Raw genomic sequence first — 19754 nt, forward strand, 5'->3', positions numbered from 1 at the left:
GGCTGCCGAGACACCACTTCATCAGACACCCCGTCAGTTGCTTCCCATGCTAATTTTATGCGGCACCAATGAGGAATTGACTCCCGAGCCCGAGTTTATCCAAAAGCGTGGCCTCGCCATCCACATCTATAAATCACGGATGCTCCTGCGTGCGTGCGTGCGTCCGTCCTGCGCCATTTTGCTGAGCCAAGCTTTTTATAGCGGTCCTTTCAATGAAATTAGCCATAATCTCATACGCTTAATGATTTTTCCAAAGCTCGAGAGCGGCCAATTAAGCTTATAGCACACATTACGACTGATCAGCACAAAACGATGCGGGCGAGACCGCAGGAGACCACCCTTGGCGCCATGTTTTAGCAGCTCTCTGCTACGATCTGACAGGAGAAGAAGCCGTCAAAGACTTCATCTTCGTACTTAGCGTCATGCCGATTGGTTCAGAGATAGATGGGAGTTGCCATGCTAAGATCTACATAAGAGAAATATGCAAATGTGTTAGCATATGTGGACAGCGATCATGTGACACTGAAATCATTTGAAGGCTGGGGAAAGGAACACATTTTATTCAAGTTGGGATCAATGTGCTTGGAAATTCTCTATATATCCACCCCTCCACCCTCCCTCCATCCCTACTCGCTCCAAAGCACGCTTGGCTGAAATGAGCCCAGATTAGAGCTGCTTTCACACATCCATCTTCAAAGTCCTGACGGAGATGCTATCGCTGTTGAAAATCATGGAAATACTCACATGGTGTATTTAAGGCTGTTTGATCCTGGTACTGTATGCTCTTACTGTCTCCACCAGCAAGGCCATTGGTCTTCTATTACCACATCAATGGAGTAGTACTTACCTTGTACACCATTTCTTCTCAAGTCATTACCAGCGCCTTGTGTCAGCTACTAGACCAGTGTTTTTCAACCTTTTTTGAACCGTGGCACTTTTTTTTTTTTTTTTTTTAACATTGGGGAAAAATATTATGGCATATCACTAACCAAAAATGACATTGTACAGTAGATTTAATTATAATATCATTTCTCAATTTCTCTTGAGTTTTCTCCGGGTACTCCGGTTTCCTCCCCCATTCCAAAAACATGCTAGGTTAATTAGCGACTCCAATTTGTCCATAGGTATGAATGAGAGTGTGAATGGTTGTTTGTCTATATACGCAAAGCTGGGATAGGCTCCAGCACCCCTACGACCCTCGTGAGGATAAGTGGTAGAAAATGAATAAATACTCACTCAGTGTGAACCTTGGGCTTGTTTAGATGAACACAAAGCCGATATCCTGGCAGGAAAAGAAGAAAGATTAAAAAAAAAAAAAAAAAGATATTTGATAATTCCTCACGGCACACCTGACAATATTTCACGGTACGGTGGTTAAAAATCACGACATACCTATTCCATGAGGCTCCTGTGCTCCATACGTCGCCCAACTCCAGGAGTATTGCCTGAAAGAAAATCACAAAAACAAAATTAATCCAAAAGCAGAAGCGCCAATCACGGTGCCAGAAACCCAGCCCACTCCACACACACAAACATGTGGCTCCAGTTATGAATATTAATAAACACGCTCACTTTTATCATCATCATTTCCTTCTTGGATAGACCATAATACTTGTTTAGCTGCTTAAGATGCTGCTACTGATCTTCTCAACACGTGTTAGCAAATGTTAGCAATCAAGCATTTAATTGCAAATGTTACTCCAGGTTGGAGGTTACATGCTAGCAGTCACATGACATCACAATGTAAAGTTATAGGTTTAAATTGGTTTCATGATGTGAGACGGCAGCTTGACCCTGGAACAGACTCTCAGTAGAAAGTGGTTAAGACAACTGGTCCAAACTGGTTCTTGCCTCCGCCCCCCATACCACCAACTATTGCCGACATACGCTCAGCAGCAGTCTGATTCCATCGGGTCATCTCCGAGGGTTTGACACAAGTTTATGTCTACTTCCTGCATCGAATATGAAATCGGACACGATTGCCCACGGCGACTCAAACAGTCTTTGATGGCAGACATTTTTAATGAAGCGCATAAAGAAAGTCCGCAAGCGATCAGCTGTGCGGCGACATTGATGGCGAGATGTCGCCACTGCGGCCTTGATAAGACTTCCCGTTCAATTAGACACACGGATGCTAATTTAAACTTCTGGAAGTTGTCAGTGATGAAAAAAAAAAAAAAGAGACAAAAGCAGGTTTTTCTCGGCGTGATGATAGCTTAGAGACGTTTTTATTGCCGTCGTCTTTGTTGTGCGCATTCCGTCTGATTGCGTTTCAATCAGGGCACCGTGTAACATTTACATTTCTTCAAAGAGACTCGCCAAAGTGTTTGCACGCTTTGAACTTTGACAGCAGACGTGCGAGCGGCACTGGAGGAAGCGGATAACTACGGATGAGCGGAAGCGCATCGTAGTCTAGCTTAGCGCTCTTGTTAGCACTTTAGCATTATTTAGCACCAGGAGGCGGTCAGTTTCATGCAGCGATTGGGGAATAATAACGACGTCTGTCAAAGCAGGTCGCTGATTGACGGCCTTGTCGAAAGCGCACACACGCGTGAAGAAGTCATGCATTTTACATGCGTCGCCGGCTCGGGCAGCGCCATATGTAAAGTCAAACATGCACGTGCATGCATTTGATGCATTATGAAAGGCCCGGCAGACGGGCGTCTCACGGAGCGCACTTCAACGCATGAAAGAGCGACGGCCCGCCTTTGGCCCGTTAGCATGCGGATGAGAGCCTTGGCCGAGATAGCCATTAGATGATGGAGGAGTGGAGATGAATATCAACACCTCGCTAATCTTCTCCTCCACTCTGACAGCACACTTTGGGAGATTACGCTCCGACAAGAACACTCCAAATCGCTTTTTCTTACTTTACATCCCTCCGTGCACACACTTGACATGTGCTCACATTACACAAGAGATACGACTCCCACAGGAAGTGGACAAAATTCGGAGGGTTCTACGTCTGTGTCGCCGCTTCCAGATCGGCAACTCAGGGGTTGTCTGTCAATTCTACTGGTTCTATCTTCGGGTCTCACTGGTTAGCTGTCAGTTCTACTGGTTCTATGTCCGTGTCTCCCTGGCTCTAGATTGGCATCTCATAGGTTCTGTTAGTTCTACTGGTTCAGTCCATTTGTCACCTGTTCTAGGTTTTCTAGTGGTTCTATGTCCGTATCGCGCTAGTTCTAGATTGGCATCTCATAGGTTGTCTCATGGTTCTATGTCTGTATCGCACTAGTTCTAGATTGGCATCTCATAGGTTGTCTAGTGGTTCTATGTCCATATCGCACTAGTTCTAGGTCGGCATCTCACAGGCTGTCTAGTGGTTCTATGTGCGTAGCGCACAAGTTCTAGATTGGCATCACATAGGTTCTATTAGTTCTACTGGTTCAGTCCATTTGTCACCTGTTCTAGGTTGTCTAGTGGTTCTATGTCCGTATCGCACCAGTTCTAGATTGGCATCACATAGGTTGTCTAATGGTTCTATGTCTGTATCGCACCAGTTCTAGGTCGGCATCTCACAAGTCGTCCAGTGGTTCTATGTCCATATCGCACTAGTTGTAGACTGGCATGACATAGGTTCTGTCAGTCCATTTGTCACCTGTTCTAGGTTGTCTAGTGGTTCTACGTCCATATCGCACTAGTTCTAGGTCGGCATCTCACAGGTTGTCTCGTGGTTCTATGTCTGTATCGCACTCGTTCTAGATTGGCCTGACATAGGTTCTATTAGTTCTACTGGTTCAGTCCATTTGTCACGTGTTCTAGGTTGTCTAGTGGTTCCATGTCCATATCGCACTAGTTCTAGATTAGCATCACATTGGTTCTGTTAGTTCTACTGGTTCAGTCTGAACGCCTCATCGACGGTATACTCATTGGTTCTACTGGTCCTATGCCAGTGTCCTACTGGTTTGAGCTTTTGTTTCAAAGTCAGTGTCTTAGCATAATGAAGTGGTTGTCCATTTTTGGAGTCAGGGCCTTGCTGGAAAGGGAACTGATTTCCCGTCGTGTTTAGCAAGAGACGACGCCCCAACAGCTACAGTAAGGTCCATCTTCCATCAGTCCATATTCTGGAATGAATGAATGCATACCAGTGTCCATAATAATGGATTGACAACATCTGGCCCTGACAATGCCATACAAATGATTCAATAAAACCTCAATGTGGGTGTCAGAGCTCCACTGTTTGAATTTAGACTCCGCCCCCTCCGTAACTGTAAAAAGACCGGTAATTGAGCTTTACATTGAGCTAAGGCACTAGAAAGCAAACACCAGGCCATCAATGGTTGTCAGCCATAACGTGTCATTCCCAAAACCTCTCCACTGAACGCATCCACACGAGTGGAACACACTGCAGTTCTTGCTGCAGAAGGTTTTTGCATCATTCTCCACTGGTGTAATTGAAATTTGCACAGTTAATTAATTAGCATGTAATTCGGTGTTTACAAGGAGACTGTGTTGGCCTTTTCCCGGCCGCTACAACAAACAGCCGCCCCCTCACCGTGACCAATTACAGCCGGCAGCCATTGTGACGCGCGGCGCCACCGCAGCGTGGTAAGCACATCTACCAGGTTAATTACCTTGACCTTTCCATCAGTTTATTCATTTTAATGACTTCATCGCTTTCTGGCCACTCTTTGTTAGTGAGCGGACGCTTCCTTGGAAAATATTTGGGGAGCGCATCGTCACTAGGATGTTGTCTTTGGTAGCACGGAGCTCATCAATGCCTCAATTATCTATGCCGGCAGCATATTCTTTTTGTAGGGGGCTTAAATACAAAAGGATGGGGTGGTAGAGCTAATTAGCGTAGGATGATATCACCACAAATTGAAATGAAGTAGTGTTAATATATTTGCCAGGATTTCTAAAATACAAAAAGTACAATAAAATGTCGGACATCCAAACTATATTAACTTATTTAATTAATATATCAAAGTAGACTCAAATTCTACATTTGTAGAGCACATTTAAATTGAAATTTGATTTTATTAATCTAATTTACATGAGATTTAAAAATGAAATACTGATGTAAACGCTACAAAGTGATGTTTTCCAAATTTGTGTCCATCACCTGACCTGTTCTGATTACATTTATAACAATAACATTTCACTATAATATGTAACGATTAGCATGAATAGCTACAAAGCGCTATGGAAATGAGTCTTTCCTGCATGCGAGGAAGTAAATAATCAACTAAGAGCGATAAGAGTCGACCTGAAACTAGCTCAAGCGCTACAATATTGTATTAGTCAACGGCAGAATGCATTTGGCTTATCTGGGGGCTCATTGTCATTTTGAAATGACGAGCTTGAAAATGCCACTCTGTGCCCACCTGTCAGTCACGCCTTTCAAAAAGCTGCCGAGTCATCAAGCAGCGGGCGGACGATTGGGAGAGGAGAGTCGAGGGGAAGGGGGTGGGGGACATATTAAAAAGGTCACATCCTTCCGAAAATCACCCTGAAAATGAGAACCCCATCATTTTCACGCTTCTTGCTCCCCGACTATATAAAGCGTGAGCAGAGTTCATCACACGTGATTCTGCAGGAAAAACAATCAATTTGCCTCAATTAGTCTAAATGGAAATGTATGAGTGGATGAGTATCTGTACGTGCGTGTCTGGAATGGCGGTTTCATGCTAAATGGCCGCCCGCCGCTCCATGTGTGTCGTCGCGCAGTACAAACATCATTAGACGTATTATTCATGGTCTCTGCAGATGCCACAACGGCACATTAACGATGTTGTCTATCGAGATGCTCGTCACTCATCAGAGACACTCCCCCACCCGCTGTGACTCACTCGCTCCCGTCCCCCCCCCCCCCCCCCGAGCCCATCAATGATAATTATGGCGTTTTGCTTCATGTTCATTATGTCGCCTCATCCTCCAAGTTGTGTGTAAACAAAAACAGAGTAATTAACGCCTATAAAAATATATATAAAAGGTGACTGTTGAATCTGGATTAGATTAGGTTCAGCTCCAGAAAGCTACAAAAGTGTAAACGCTCAGTTTGAGTCCAGATCTGAAGTCCCGGTCAACACGTTCAAACAACTAATTCTTCACATCTTGTCGGATCAGGCGGTCATTTCTTGCGCTTATGTGGGCTCGCCCGACTTAATGAGTGTGCACGAGCTGGTAAAGCAAATGAAAAGCTCCCGCCTCCTCCACGCGCTCTCAAACAAAAGCGCTCCAACGAGAGCAATGAGATCACGTCGCGGCGGCACTTGACTTCAATGCGGGGAAACCCATCTGATGCCTATTTTGTCATTTGTTCCTGTGCATGTGTGTGGGTGGGCCTCGTTAATACGCAGGCTTTGTGCTCCGGCGCTGCACTTCTTAAAACATGAAAAAAAAAAAAAAAAAAGAACTGAATGAATGTTGATTTTTCTATGCCCACACAACATTTGACTACATGTGGAACACGGAACATCCCACAGAGAACAGAGATACAGGAATACAAACAATGACGGTATAGAATTGGAACGAGGAGCAGAGGAGTTGATCTAATTAAATACAAAACATGTGCTCTATTCTCGCCAAATTGGCATTAAAAATGCACAACAAACCAGGCTTTGCTACACATCTTAAAATGAAGCTAGCGTCAGATGTGGGAAAAAAAGAAAAAGCAAGTGATGACTGTATATGTGCAAAGCAGCGCCAAAATATGATGAAGTAGCGCATTAGCATTAACGCAACAAACTAAATGCATGTTCCACCCCACAGCAAGTGCGGCATTAGGAACAAAACGTCAACAGCTCAAACTCGGCTTCCAAAATTGTGTGCTAAAGATCGTAGTTTGAACTTATTTATAGAACGATAAGATCCGTTAATACGGCTGTGTAATTATCACATTTGGCAGCCTGAAAACACGGAGGTGTCATTGTGTATGTGTGTCATTTTGCGCCTGAGCTACTATCAATGCTCATTATGTCTTATCCCGTGTTAGAACCCCGGGGCACAAAAGCGACAACAAAAGTGTTTTGATGATCGCGTGTTTGCCAAACAAGCACCTCGTAAATCCCGCAGTGTTGTGCTGTAAATCCTATTCTTGATACTCCTATTAGAAGTCTGCTGCCATCTACAAAAAAAAAAAAACAAAAAAAAACATTGTGATGGCGGCCGTGAAACCCACAGGGCGGAGTTTATTATCACTTAAGACACACCTGGTGTAAAAACCCTTGTTCCGTGAGCGCACAGACCGATCCCGCACTATTTTTAACGCCGCTCTAATCTAACGTGGCGTAGAAAAAGCAGCACCCCGACACGTTTATTGCAATTTTTCTTTTCCCCTCGAATCGCTTGCTCATCTCCCGGTTTAAGCCCCTCCCCCCTCCTGCTGCCAAGGCTTCCTGCCGCACACCCCGACTCTCCAGGCAGTGTGCAAACAGCTGCACTCCTCAGCGAGTGAATTATTGGGACGTGTACGCGCACCGGAGCTACTCGCTCTCGTTATTAATCATGTGGACGTGCTGCAGAGCGGGAGGTGTTTGCACAGCGGGTCCGGGGCTCTTGTAGCAACGGTCGCGTGAAACAAAAAACATTATTTACAGCCGAATGATGCGTGCAACTAAACCGGTGGCCTCGGGGGGGGTTCCGTTGAAGAAAAAAAAAATGTGTTAATGACAGTGAGACTTGGCTAAAAACGCAGCTATCCGTACCTGTAAGTACAAGTAGTACTGCAAGTGACTTAATGACAGTATGACAGTATTAAAAATGAACTTTAATGTTAGCACTTTAGCATCACATACTGTACCTATGTTGGTGTTGCTAACACGTCAAGTGGTTTGGAAGATGCCTAGTGGGGTGGAGCTAAACATCACAAGATGGTGATTGGTTGGCATGGAATGGTAATGCTCAGGAAAACAGGAGGAAGACAGCGACAATATTAAACAAACATATTTGTGAACTATATATACTGTATATAAAGCATTTGCTGGAATGTCTGCTTCCTTTTCCACATGCACACAAATATTGATCGTTAAAGCGCGGTATAGGGGCAATCAATGTAGCAAACAATGTTGAAAACGCTACATGGGAAAAATATGCTATCGCCGCGGGGCAATTTTCATTAACAGCGGCTGAAAGCCAAAGAGATCTCAGCCTATTGAAACGACTTGTGAAGCATGACTGTTGTCCTTGAATACTAATGGCGCTTTGCCCCAGAATGTGCCAGACGGGCGGGAGGAGGTGAAATCGCTAAGTTGCTCGGTCCTCAGAGGAACTCTGGAGGTGCAATATGTCTTAGTCCTGTCAGACGCTGACCTTTGTGTATCCCTGCCTGATTTCCCAGTTTGTGGAGATGTGCCGGGTGTCGGCTGCGTAAGGCCAATAGTCTGCGTGTGCTAAGGAGGCGGCGGTGACCGAGTCAATCACAAGGGGATTCTTATGCTGCTGATTTAAAGGAGACGCTATATGACTATAGTATATAATATCTGGAGGCTGTTTGATGAGGAAAAAGATGATGTATACCACCCTGTGACCTGTCCCGAGCTAGAAAAGGCGGTCCCACATCTTCAAGCACCACTTCATGGAAGCAGCAGGCTTTGCTACACATTTTAGAAAAAAATCCTAGTAATTTAAGTATGATGTTGCTGTTAAAAGATGGCGGCGTATTAGCATTAAAGCTACAGTCACAAAGATGGGCTTACAAAACTGCCGGAAGTCCAGCATCAAGGCTAGAATTTGGCTTTGATTTGGCTACGGTCACCATGTACGGACAGTATATAATACTTCTAGGCGCCATGATGAGCAGCGGCGGAGCAAAGCGCAGCACAAATACACGTTAACCTCCGTCTTTTATTAGGATACCGGTGTCAGACTCCATAACGGCACGGCGGTGACCGCTTTATTAAGGCGCATTAATCTCTCGCCCTCCGGCGTGTTCGCAGCGAGGGTCAAATATCACGAGGGTGACCTTGGCGGAGGAGGACTCATCCATCACCGGGGCGGGGAAAACGATGTCACGCGGCGCTCGCCAGTTGATCTGCATATCAATCACGGCGTGTACAAGGCTCGCGTGACTTCTACTTTAGACATTCGTCCATCCATTACATTTATTTTCGCTTATCCTGTTCAGGGTTACTGGTAAGCCGCAGTCTGCCCCAGCTGAGAGGGGCAATGTATACACCCTGAACTGACCACCTGTCAATCAAAAGACCTGACCTGCAGAGACAACCACTCACATTCACAATTATGTGGAACAAGTACCAGGAAGCCAACTCTAGTCCTGAATAGACATTAAAAGGGGGTCAGCTATTATTTCTATCACCACCAAATTTGGGACACAGCATTATGGGATGGATGCGCACCCATCTGTACAATTTGGTTGAAAAACATGGCTGCCATCAAACCAAACTTAGCAACTAACTGTCCATAAGTCATAAAGCCTTGTCTAATGGATTATGATGCTAGCATGTCTATAGAGAATGCCACAACTGCATTTTTCCCTATTTTTGGACTATAGGAAGACCGAGCGATCGGGAATAGCTTTAGTTTGTTCCCCCTTAGATGGGACCACGTCATCTGTCAAGGAACCGAGGAGTTTCCTGATCACTGGAGGGTCCCTGCTGTGGAATTGAGCTCACTCTTGGATGAAATGGCGCGCTCCCTTTGACTTTCCCTGACATTCAATTGTATTTTTTCCCTACCTTCTCATTTTCCTAAAGCTGTTTTGTTCTCCTCCCATCTGGCTGGCTTTCATCGTTCGTTTAGTCGGGTCCCGGTGCCCCCGTCACCCATTGGGAGAGCCGCAGCCAAGAGGGATGTGACGGGAATGATCAGTTGTAGCGTCTGCACACATCCGTCAGCCTTTAATTCCACCCCGCAGGCTAAGGCGCAGTGTGTGAATATATGTGCACGGTGCATTCCCAAGCGTCCCGAGAGATAAAGGCGCTCCAAATACCAGGCCTCGCTAGCGGCCGGCGATATCAGCTAACGTCCTGTGGCTGCTTGAGTCATCTGCCCCAAAGTCTCCCGGCTTCATGGAGTTGTAAACTCTCCACCTCATTGAGCGAGGACAGTATGGACGCCGCGATAAGGCGCCTTTTAAGGGCCGCCTTGTTTATTCAAAAGCATAAACAGTCACAAGCTAGCAAACGGGGCGTCAGCACATCCGCCGCTTTTATCACGGCGGCTGTATAAAACACAGGTGCTGCCGCTGATTCCGGGAATTAAAAAGCACACGACGGGGAATTTCCACATTGGTAGGCCAAGAAACGTCTCAGCCCTCAAATAAGTTCTTTACGCTTTCAGTGTTCAATGTCAATTCTTATTATATTATAATATTAATAAATATATATATATATATATATATATATATATATATATATATATATTTTTTTTTTTTTTTTTTTTTTTTTTTTTTTCTCAATGTAATGCTGGACTATTTGAAAAAGAAAAAAATAAGCTTTTTTTTAAGCATGGAAAACGATGTCACATTTGGTGCTCATAAATATTAAGGTGAGACGTCACTCTGGCATAAAAGGAGGGCCAAGGATGGCATAAGCGTCTACAAGTATGATGAAGACGGTCATATCAATATTAGCAAGGGTACCATATACACTCGATACAAAAGAACAAATAGCGTGATGAAAACGGTTTCAATGACCTAATGATAGGATGAGTGGCGGCTGTCAAACGTTCAACAAGAGTAACAGAGATTTCTCTTTGTATTATTAATATGCGAGTCATGAGGTCAATAAATTATTCATGTACGTGATTCAGTGAGAGCCTTAGGGCTTTTTCATCATTTGAATAAAGCAGGGATCATCTTCCAATACAGGATTCGGGAACAACAGTAAACACTGGGGGGGTGTTTGGGTTCTAGTCGGGCGGAGTAGAGAGAGAGAGATTCCAGGATCTCCAGAATGAATGCTAGGAGTCAAACGCAAACACCAGCGATAGCCACTCGACTTGTGTTTCTGGATGGCCACTTGTGTTTCTCCCCACGTCTCCCGCCCGCTGATGTCGTGGAGCGCCAACGGATTAAGCTCACCAGAGACGCGGCACCAACAACTTCCTGTTACAGTGAATGTCTCTTTGATGTCTTAAGCCTTTATCGTCATTCGTACTGAGCATTTGTTTAAGAGGTGTCCAAATATTTTCCATTATGTACCGCATATATAAAAAAAAAAATGATGCGGCAGCCATTTTGATACATTAAAACGGTCCAATGTAGGTCAATATATGCTAAGCTATCTGAACAAAACATTTATTTCGGCAATAAAAACGACGACAATTGTAGCACTCCTTGTGGCGCCGCTTTTAAATTGAATATTGATCGAGAAGTTGCCGTGGCAACATGGAGAAAAGGCACACAGAAGATGCATGTTTGAGTAGTACTTGGAAGAATGGTGTAGAACGTAATCAAAATGCATGTTTCTATCATGTAAAGCCCAACACCGATCATTTGTTATGCATGTGGAACAAACCATCATAATGGAAAATATTATCGGGGCGGCGTTATGAAGAGATTTGTTCCAGGCGGCCCTGCGGTGGCGATAAATCAGCCCTCGTCACTCATTAAACAGACTGCTTCTTATAGTGGCGACACGTTACACCCCCCACTCCTTTGTTTCACAAGTCAGACTTTTATTTTTAATTAAATATCTATTTGACAGATTTTAAGAGCGTTTAAGGGAGCGTGCGACCTTGTCCCAAGTCGGTTGTGTGCACTCCCGTCTCCCCGCAGGCTTGTGATGTTTGTGGTAAAGATTATCGATTTGTCAAACGCTTGCCGTCATGCATTATTGATATGTTGAAATGTACACAGGGCAGCCTGCGAAGACGCGCCCGTGGTGTTATTAGCAGAGGTCCTCACCTGGTGATCTTGGAGGTCTTTCATCCTTCCACACCCGGTGGCTGGCAGACAGGAAGGTTGAGGTCACTACAGGAAACAGGAAAGATCACTTTAGAGGAGCACGGACCTCCAGCAAGATTAAATAATCTTGTCATTTTGAAACTGCTCAATAAGAGACAGACAATCGTGTGTGTAGTTTTTGTGCTACCCTGCTAACCAATACACCAAACAGCAGTCAAAGCAATACATAGCATTTGGCACATGAGGAAAACATCCAAACGGAAGCTAAAACTGCATGTAATTAGCATAGGTCCTGAAACATAAAATAAAAACACCAAAACAGCGACTGATCCAAGATGGCAGGCCTCCAGTTGAAGTGGTTAAGATCTGCGGTTGGGTTTTTGGGTACTCCATTTTGTCACCGTCGCCAAAGTTCCACGTATTTTGGACGTGCATCTCCTGCTGCAAAACAGAAGTCTATTCCTAATGCATCCTGACATGGTGATTTTGTGAGCTAATCGTGCAAACAGCTGCACGCTAGCGAGCCTCTCCTCTCCTCTCCCCTCCAGTCGCTGCCATGGCGCTCTATGCAAATGACCATCTCGCTGTGTAATTGTTTAAGCAAGATTGATGTCTACATTTATGCGGCACTCCCACATGGAGTCGCTCGTCCATGTCCAACCAAACGCTCCCTTTTTTTTTAATTCACCCCCCCCCCCCCAAAAAAAAACAACTTCACAAAGCTTAAATGTGGCATCTGGACAGTTTGGCAGTTTTCTCAGAGAGGTGTTGAGTGCTGACTTTAATGAAGATGCATCACGCCTGTTGCAGATTTATCTCCTCTCGTATGGCCTAGCAGATGCTCGCCGAGTGAACTCCACTCGTGTTTTTTCCTTCTCTGCTGCCATCAAAGCAAACAGCAGGTCTGTAAGCACCCCTGCAAAGCATGCTGGGATTTTGGGCGTAGACACAGGATTAAGCCCGATTTTACTACTGCAGATGCTTTCTTTGACAAATACTACATTCCTGAACACAATTTGAAAACTAATGCTAGTTTGCATTGAATATAGTAATACCAATAAATTACCTGGCTGGTGACCAGTCCAGTGTGTACCCTGCCTCACGCCCCAAGTCAGCTGGGATAGGCTCCAGCATACCCACGACCTAATGACAAGCAGTATAAAAATTTTGCCTATTATATTATTGCCCATTTGTTTATTTTTCTGCCCGAGCAACTGTTGCCATCTTAATTTTATTTTGCAGCGCAGCGTTCTACATCAGGTTCAAAAATAGAATTGCTAGCCCTTTGATGTTTGCGTTCAGTATTAACAATTACGGCCCTAATGTTTACTTGCAGCTACCATAACTAGCTTACTGACGTCACTCGACAGGTAAAAAAAAATTCTTTCAAATAGCATATTTATATCCATGTATTGCATCTTAGCATTGCTTGAATGTGACCTTCAAGGTGTAGCTACCCCCCCACCACGTTGCTAAAGAGTATTTTTTATTTTTTTAATATAAATATCAGAGTGGCGTCCCTCCTTGTAGCACAACATGCTTGAAGCACATCTCATTTCCGCCAGCGAAACTCTCCAAAGCCTGATTGTATCCCACGCTTGATTCCCAGCCTGGCCCCTACATCATCATTTGCGGCTAATGCCCATGTAAAGCTGCATCCTTCTCAAAGGAACGCTCCGGCGCTGGCGTCCATATATGATCTGCTTTGTGCCAATTTCTGTTTAGTGCTCTCTTTAACCTCTGTCTTATCTGCCACTCGCAGGCATGAAGGACGCCGGATGAAACGAAATGTTTATTGAGTTGTAAATATTGTAAATGGAATCATGATGTGGCGCCACGTCCTTGCGAGGTGTTTCCAATTACGGGAGGGTAATAAGACGCCTTTGTTGGGTCAAATTGAGCGCGTCTCGCCGGGTGATTGCTCGACGGCTAAGGCACGAGATGGCGTACTCTGGAGATTTGGCTCGAGGGGCGGTGATGTTTCAGGCTGCATATTTGTCTGCTCCAATGTCCTGTGGAAGTGGTACACTTGTTGCAGTCCTAACAGGTGGTTGGGTCGCCATTAGAAGTGCTTTATATTAATTAACCTAATCAGCAATCAATAATCATAGGTAATTAAGGCATTTGTCTCTTCTATAGCATCATATGCAAATTAGACGACAAAGCGACAGCCAATAGCTACTTTACTGAAATGTTGGAAGCCATTAGCTGCCCATACTAGCCTACATTTGGTGTAAATATTGCTTTTTAAGTCAAAAGTCAGCAACAATTAGGACTAAGCCCAAGGTTTATTTCCCAGAAGACAATTTAGCGTCCCCAAAGCATTAATAACGCCACCATTATTCACGCTACTAAAGTTGGTAATGGCCAAAAATGTTAGTGAGGCTCCGGGGAGAGGCATAAACAGTACAGTGTGAGAAAGTTTACGTTAAGAGTTTGGGGAATATTTTCAACCTTTCGGTGGCGTCCCTGCTAATGAGCCAACTGGAGCTGAAAGCCTGGTAGGAGGCAACGTCATCGTTGCCCCCTTTAAAAAAGGAGAAAACGTCAAATTTGAAGTAATGACAACCCATTTTTAACTCAACGTTATACATATGCTACATAATGTTGCTATAGGCTACACTATACAATAGCTGTCAGTTGGACTTTCTCATGCAAATTAGACTACTGCATCTAAAAAAAAGAATCATGAAGAAATTTCACTCATTTCAGAATTTGACAGCCATATATTATAGGGATTTATTACAGTTAAGCATTCAAACTTGACATTTTGATTATGCTTAGATAATAAACCCAAAATGCAGTGTGAAAATTAGATGGCATAAGAATCAATGGAAAAATGATATTTTAAACAATTATGAAATGTTCATTTCCGTGCACTCAATACTTTGTTGGGCCTCCCTTTTGCATAAATTACATCAATGAGTCGAGGCATGGAAGCCATCAGCGTGTGGCAATGCTCAGGTTGCTTTGATAGCCTGCAGGTCATCTACATTGTTGGGTCTGGTGTCATCTTAATACTCAGGTGGCGTTTACTGGCCAATCAGCACAGGAAATGACCATGGTCATTGAACCAGCTTTTGGTACCTTTGGCCGTGTGAGAAGATGCAAAGTCCTGCTGGGAAATTAAATCTGCATCTCCATAAAGCTTGTCAGAAGGAAGCGTGAAGTGTTCCAAGATTTCCTGGTAGATGACCGTTGACTATGCACTTCAGAAAACATGGTGGACCAACACCAGCAGATCACATGGCTCCCCAAATCATCACCAAAGTCTCACTAAGTCCAGTGTGACGTTTCAATTGTCTGATTTGGGGAGCCATGTGATCTGCTGGTGTTGGTCCACCATGTTTTCTGAAGTGCATAGTAAACAGTCATCTACCAGAAAATCTTATAACACTTCACGCTTCCTTCTAACAAGCTTTATGAAGATGCAGATTTCATTTCCCAGCAGGACTTTGCATCTTCCCACACGGCCAAAGGGACCAAAAGCTGGTTCAATGACCATGGCGTTCCTGTGCTTGATTGGCCAGCAAACTCACCTGATCTGAACCCACAGAAAAACTGAGTATTGTCAAGATAACACACCAGACCCAACAATGTAGATGACCTGAAGGCTGCTATCAAAGCAACCTGAGCTTCCATTACCTTTTAACAGTACCTGTATACTAAACATGACAAGACCCTAAAACACCAACCCACCAGACAGGGCACCTGCAGTGTGCAGCAATCAGGAGCTTCCTTCCACATGCATGACTTCCATGGCAGATCTGAAAAGATTCTTCACCCCCACCCCACACTGAAACTCACCTGCTTGCATGTAGACTGTAGATAGTGGTGAAGATCAATACAAGGCCGAACCAAGTGTTTGACTCCATGGTCTTTAGAAGCTGTAAGACAGACAAATCTTCAGTGAAATGACAAACGACCAGTAAATGTGAATGGTTCTAACCTACTATAAAAAGACCTATTGATTTTCAATGATTGACTGGAGATGGCCAAGGGACCCGAGCTCAAAGGTCAAATGGGTACAGGTCTTGGGCACCGAGAACCTCATTGATTTTGAGTGCTATAGATGACTGGTCAAAAGGTTGAACTTAATGGTGTCCCTTTATTGTGATGAAAGCAGATTCACCGGTCTAAGACTCAGAGCGGTTGGCATTTACAGATTCAGTTAGTTAGCTTAGTTAGCTTAACTTGTAGCTTGCTATGCTAATGGCCACCATTTTGTCCCTCCAGTGATCCCACAGCATGCACAATGACTTAAAGTGACTCCACATCCATTACCAAGTTAAATATGTGAATTAAACACTCATTTGATGGTATTTTTTCCTTCAAAACTAGTATTATAACTGCCACTCTTCTTGCTCCAGTGGATTTTTAGACAGGCGCTTGAGTAAAATGTCATCAAAGTAATTGTACTCACATTAACAATGACTGGACGTGACCCCGCCGCAGGATGAAGTCAACCCGGTGAAGAGAAGTGTGACGACCAAAGCCTGAAAGAAAGTCAAAATTGGAGATTTAAAACAAAAAAAGCTTGAGGACTCCAGGGAGCTACAAAGGATTTTTTTTCCTTCCCCACTGCCAAGTGAGCACCTGGGCCAATTAGACCTTGAATTAAAAGTGGAACCCTGTGACCCTCAAGACACTTGATAATCACTGGCAAAATCATTAAGTGGTCAGATAACAAGCTCTGATTCTGGGCCTTATTACAGCTGGCTCTGGTCCCGGTGGCGATGCGAACGCCTGCCCGGACTACTTAAATACTTACCGAGGAACGCAAACCCCAGACTGCTTACCTTCTTTCCTTACCTGCAGGTTCAAGTACATTTTGATAGTAAATGCTGCGGCGCGGCGGCAGACCTCGAACAAAGAGCACGATGGCTGACAATGCTTCGACGAAGGACGACGTGCACACCTGAATTAAATAGGAGTGTAATTGCAATCAGCAGCAGGTGCGAGAGCGTGGCGAACGCAAAGCAGGAAGTACCGACAAAATAAGAGCACCAAAACCGGAACTGTCACACAACAGGTCCTCTCACAGCGCATGACACCTTGTACACTGCCTGACTAAAAATATGTATAGCTATCAAATAATTAAGACGGTAAATCAGGAGCGTGTCTCCATTTGTTGTATACAACATAAACAGGCTCAAAATTGACATTAATATTAAAACGAATAGTTATATTTACAGTTATGTTTCGCGTTTTTTGGGTCAGGCATCTGTTTCGACATCTATTGCTATATGCTTTGCCTTGACAGACGTGCTACAAACTATAAAAAAGGCAATTTGTTGTCAATCGATGAATGTTATTTTAAATAATAAAAAAATACTACAGTTGTATCTCGTTTTAACATTAGTAGGTCATTTGAAGACGATTGGGTAGAACCTACCGTAGCATAAGTGGTTGGGTGGATAAATGCTTACGCTAGCAAGCCTGGTGCGTTTATGGGAATGGGAGATAAGAGTGCTTAGGCGTATTATATATTCAGTTTCAGTGCTAATGACAATTGGTAAAATGCATTGCAAGCCAAACAGTACAGTAGTTTTAAATCCTAACATTGCAAGAAATAAGACAGGAAATGTACCTTTACTTAACAGAGTTGCATTATGTTGCACTTAGATGACAATTGACTATGTGAAATGGGAAGCCTGGTGCATTTATGGGGCATGGGACATAAAATAGCTATACTACTAATGAGTGTAAGAATCTCAAGCTACAAAATATGGATCTAAATTGTAAAATGTCAAGTGCTTTTTTAGCTTTAGATATAAGAGTGTCTTCATTTGGCACTTCCTGCCATACGTGAGCAGACAAGACCCTTGTGGTTGCAGAGAAAGCAAAGCCATTAGCTTGCATTAGCTTGCATGTTCTCTCCCAACGACACGTCCCCTCGCCCGTCCTCGAGGCTGCCGCTTCATCACAAGCGTCCTCGCCTGTAAGCGCCTGAATTACTCCTCTGTGCCTCCGCCCAATCACAAAGCCACATTTCACGCCGCATTGTGACAAAACTATTGCTCATCGCGCCTCTCAATATTTATCATAGTACAATTTACCCCACCCATCTCACGCCGCTCTCCCCGGGCGAGATTTATGACACGCTGGAGCGCGGCCTCATCGCCGCGACAACACGTTCATCACGGGGGACTTTTCCTCGCTATCATCCCTGAGAGTTGACGGAAGAGGAGGAGGAGGATGCTGATGGAGGAGAGTCAAAACAAGATGGCGGCCACCTCTTATCTAGATCATTTGTAATGCTTCCCCTGCTTGTCGTCGCCTCAAGGGAGTCGCGGCCTGACACATGATCAATATGGCGAGCAAGGGGGCGGAGTTGCATTTCCTAGTTAAACGCTGCTGCAAAGCGGGGGTGGAGATGAGGGACCCGATTATGGACGTGGAGATGATTTCCGCCAGTAGGGGGCGTGTGCTCGCCATTGGGGTCTGATGTCTGTTGCTACATTGGTTCTGCTGCAACATTGGTTCTGCTGAAGCTTTTCTTTGTCGTCAATAAAAGCACCCCGCCCATCTATTAGGACACCGGTGGCCCTTTTTCCTGCCTGCTGAAGCTTGCAGAAACATCCACAATGGCCCCCGACGGCAACACCGCTGACAATCAGGTCCCGTTGCCCCCCTTTCACCTCGCCACATTGTTGTCACAACAATCACGGCGGTAACGAACGCCCTCTCAGGTGCTGCGGGACGCCATTATCTCCTCGCCGCCTTATCATCTCCCAGCAGGGATTTATGCCTCCTTAGGGTGGAGGAATGATTGCCGGGCCCACTCGGCGTGATGGTTGGCGACGGTGACGTTGTCTAGCATCTAATGTTAGCATTCATCACTTTATGCAAGGCTGATTGTAAGCATCCCGCCTTGACAAATACTTCCCACAAGCTAAGCAGGCGTCTTTAGCAATCAGGCTGACTGTCGGCTGATGAGGGATGTCGTCGTTAGCCGTTGCCGCTTGCGCTGATGCTGCATTCCTGTGCTGGCTGCGCCTTTTGTGTGTGATTCCCCCCCCCCCCCCCCCCCCCCCCCCCAATTGGTGAGGATGCGGCCTTTACTTCATTCCCGGTAAAAAAAAAAAAAATTAAAAGCACTTCAGGAAAGGCGTGCTGCACCGTGGCTGGAAACGACGCTTCCTGTCACACGCCCCGAATGAACCTTTGCTTGTGATTGATGTGCAAGGAGACGCTAAATTCTGATGTCGTCCACACAAATTAGCCAAGCTTGTCACGCTCGCCCCCACGGAGGATGATTGACGAGTGGCAGTGCTGGCAGGTCAGCACTAAAACAAACATGTACAAATAGAATTATGCTCCCTTTTCCACTCATAGCATAGCTTAGCTTGTATATTAGCACCCCAGGCAAATGGAATATCATTACTTTGTTCATTCATAAATGTTTAAAATATGTACAGTAGGACGTGTATCATGACTGCAAAAAAAGTCGTAAAAATCACTGAAATAATGTCAAATTTTATTATTATAGTTTCTAATTCAAATTGTATACATTTATCAATTATTTACTGAATTAATACTAGTTTAGGTAAGTATAATTACTGCAAAAAAAGTCATAAAAATCACTGAAATAACGTCAAATGTGCATGTTTAGATTTCCTCATGTTTTAAATTACTTAGTAAATGAATAATTGTTTAAAATATGTATAGAATATAGATTTACTGGTTAAAAAAGTCACTGAAATAATGTCAAATTTTATTATTATAGTTTGTAATTTAAATTGTATATATTTATCAATTATTTACTGAATTAATACTAGTTTAGGTAAGTAAAAAAATCACTAAAAATCACTGAAATAATTGGATGACTATATTTCTTCATGTTTTAAATTAAAAATAAAATAAATTAATAATTGTGTATCACATGTATAAAATATAGATTTGCAGGTTTTAAAAAAATCTCTGAAATAATGTAAAATTT

The 19754-nt window shown here is 44.1% G+C and overlaps 1 long non-coding RNA gene across 3 annotated transcripts in view; it reads right to left on the bottom strand.

Moving 5' to 3' along the window:
* Positions 1–16780, bottom strand: part of LOC131109040 (uncharacterized) — a 271033-nt gene extending 254253 nt beyond the window's left edge. For all 3 annotated transcript variants that reach the window (XR_009120623.1, XR_009120622.1, XR_009120624.1), the window contains exons 1-6: positions 16612–16780; positions 16236–16308; positions 15620–15699; positions 11813–11878; positions 1393–1445; positions 1237–1282 (exon numbers count right to left, since the gene is read on the bottom strand). This is a non-coding gene — a long non-coding RNA (uncharacterized LOC131109040). The remainder of the gene's footprint in view (positions 1–1236; positions 1283–1392; positions 1446–11812; positions 11879–15619; positions 15700–16235; positions 16309–16611) is intronic.
* Positions 16781–19754: the final 2974 nt, after the last annotated feature.

This window comes from Doryrhamphus excisus, chromosome 21, assembly GCF_030265055.1.
Source record: "Doryrhamphus excisus isolate RoL2022-K1 chromosome 21, RoL_Dexc_1.0, whole genome shotgun sequence".
Classification (NCBI taxonomy): domain Eukaryota; kingdom Metazoa; phylum Chordata; class Actinopteri; order Syngnathiformes; family Syngnathidae; genus Doryrhamphus; species Doryrhamphus excisus.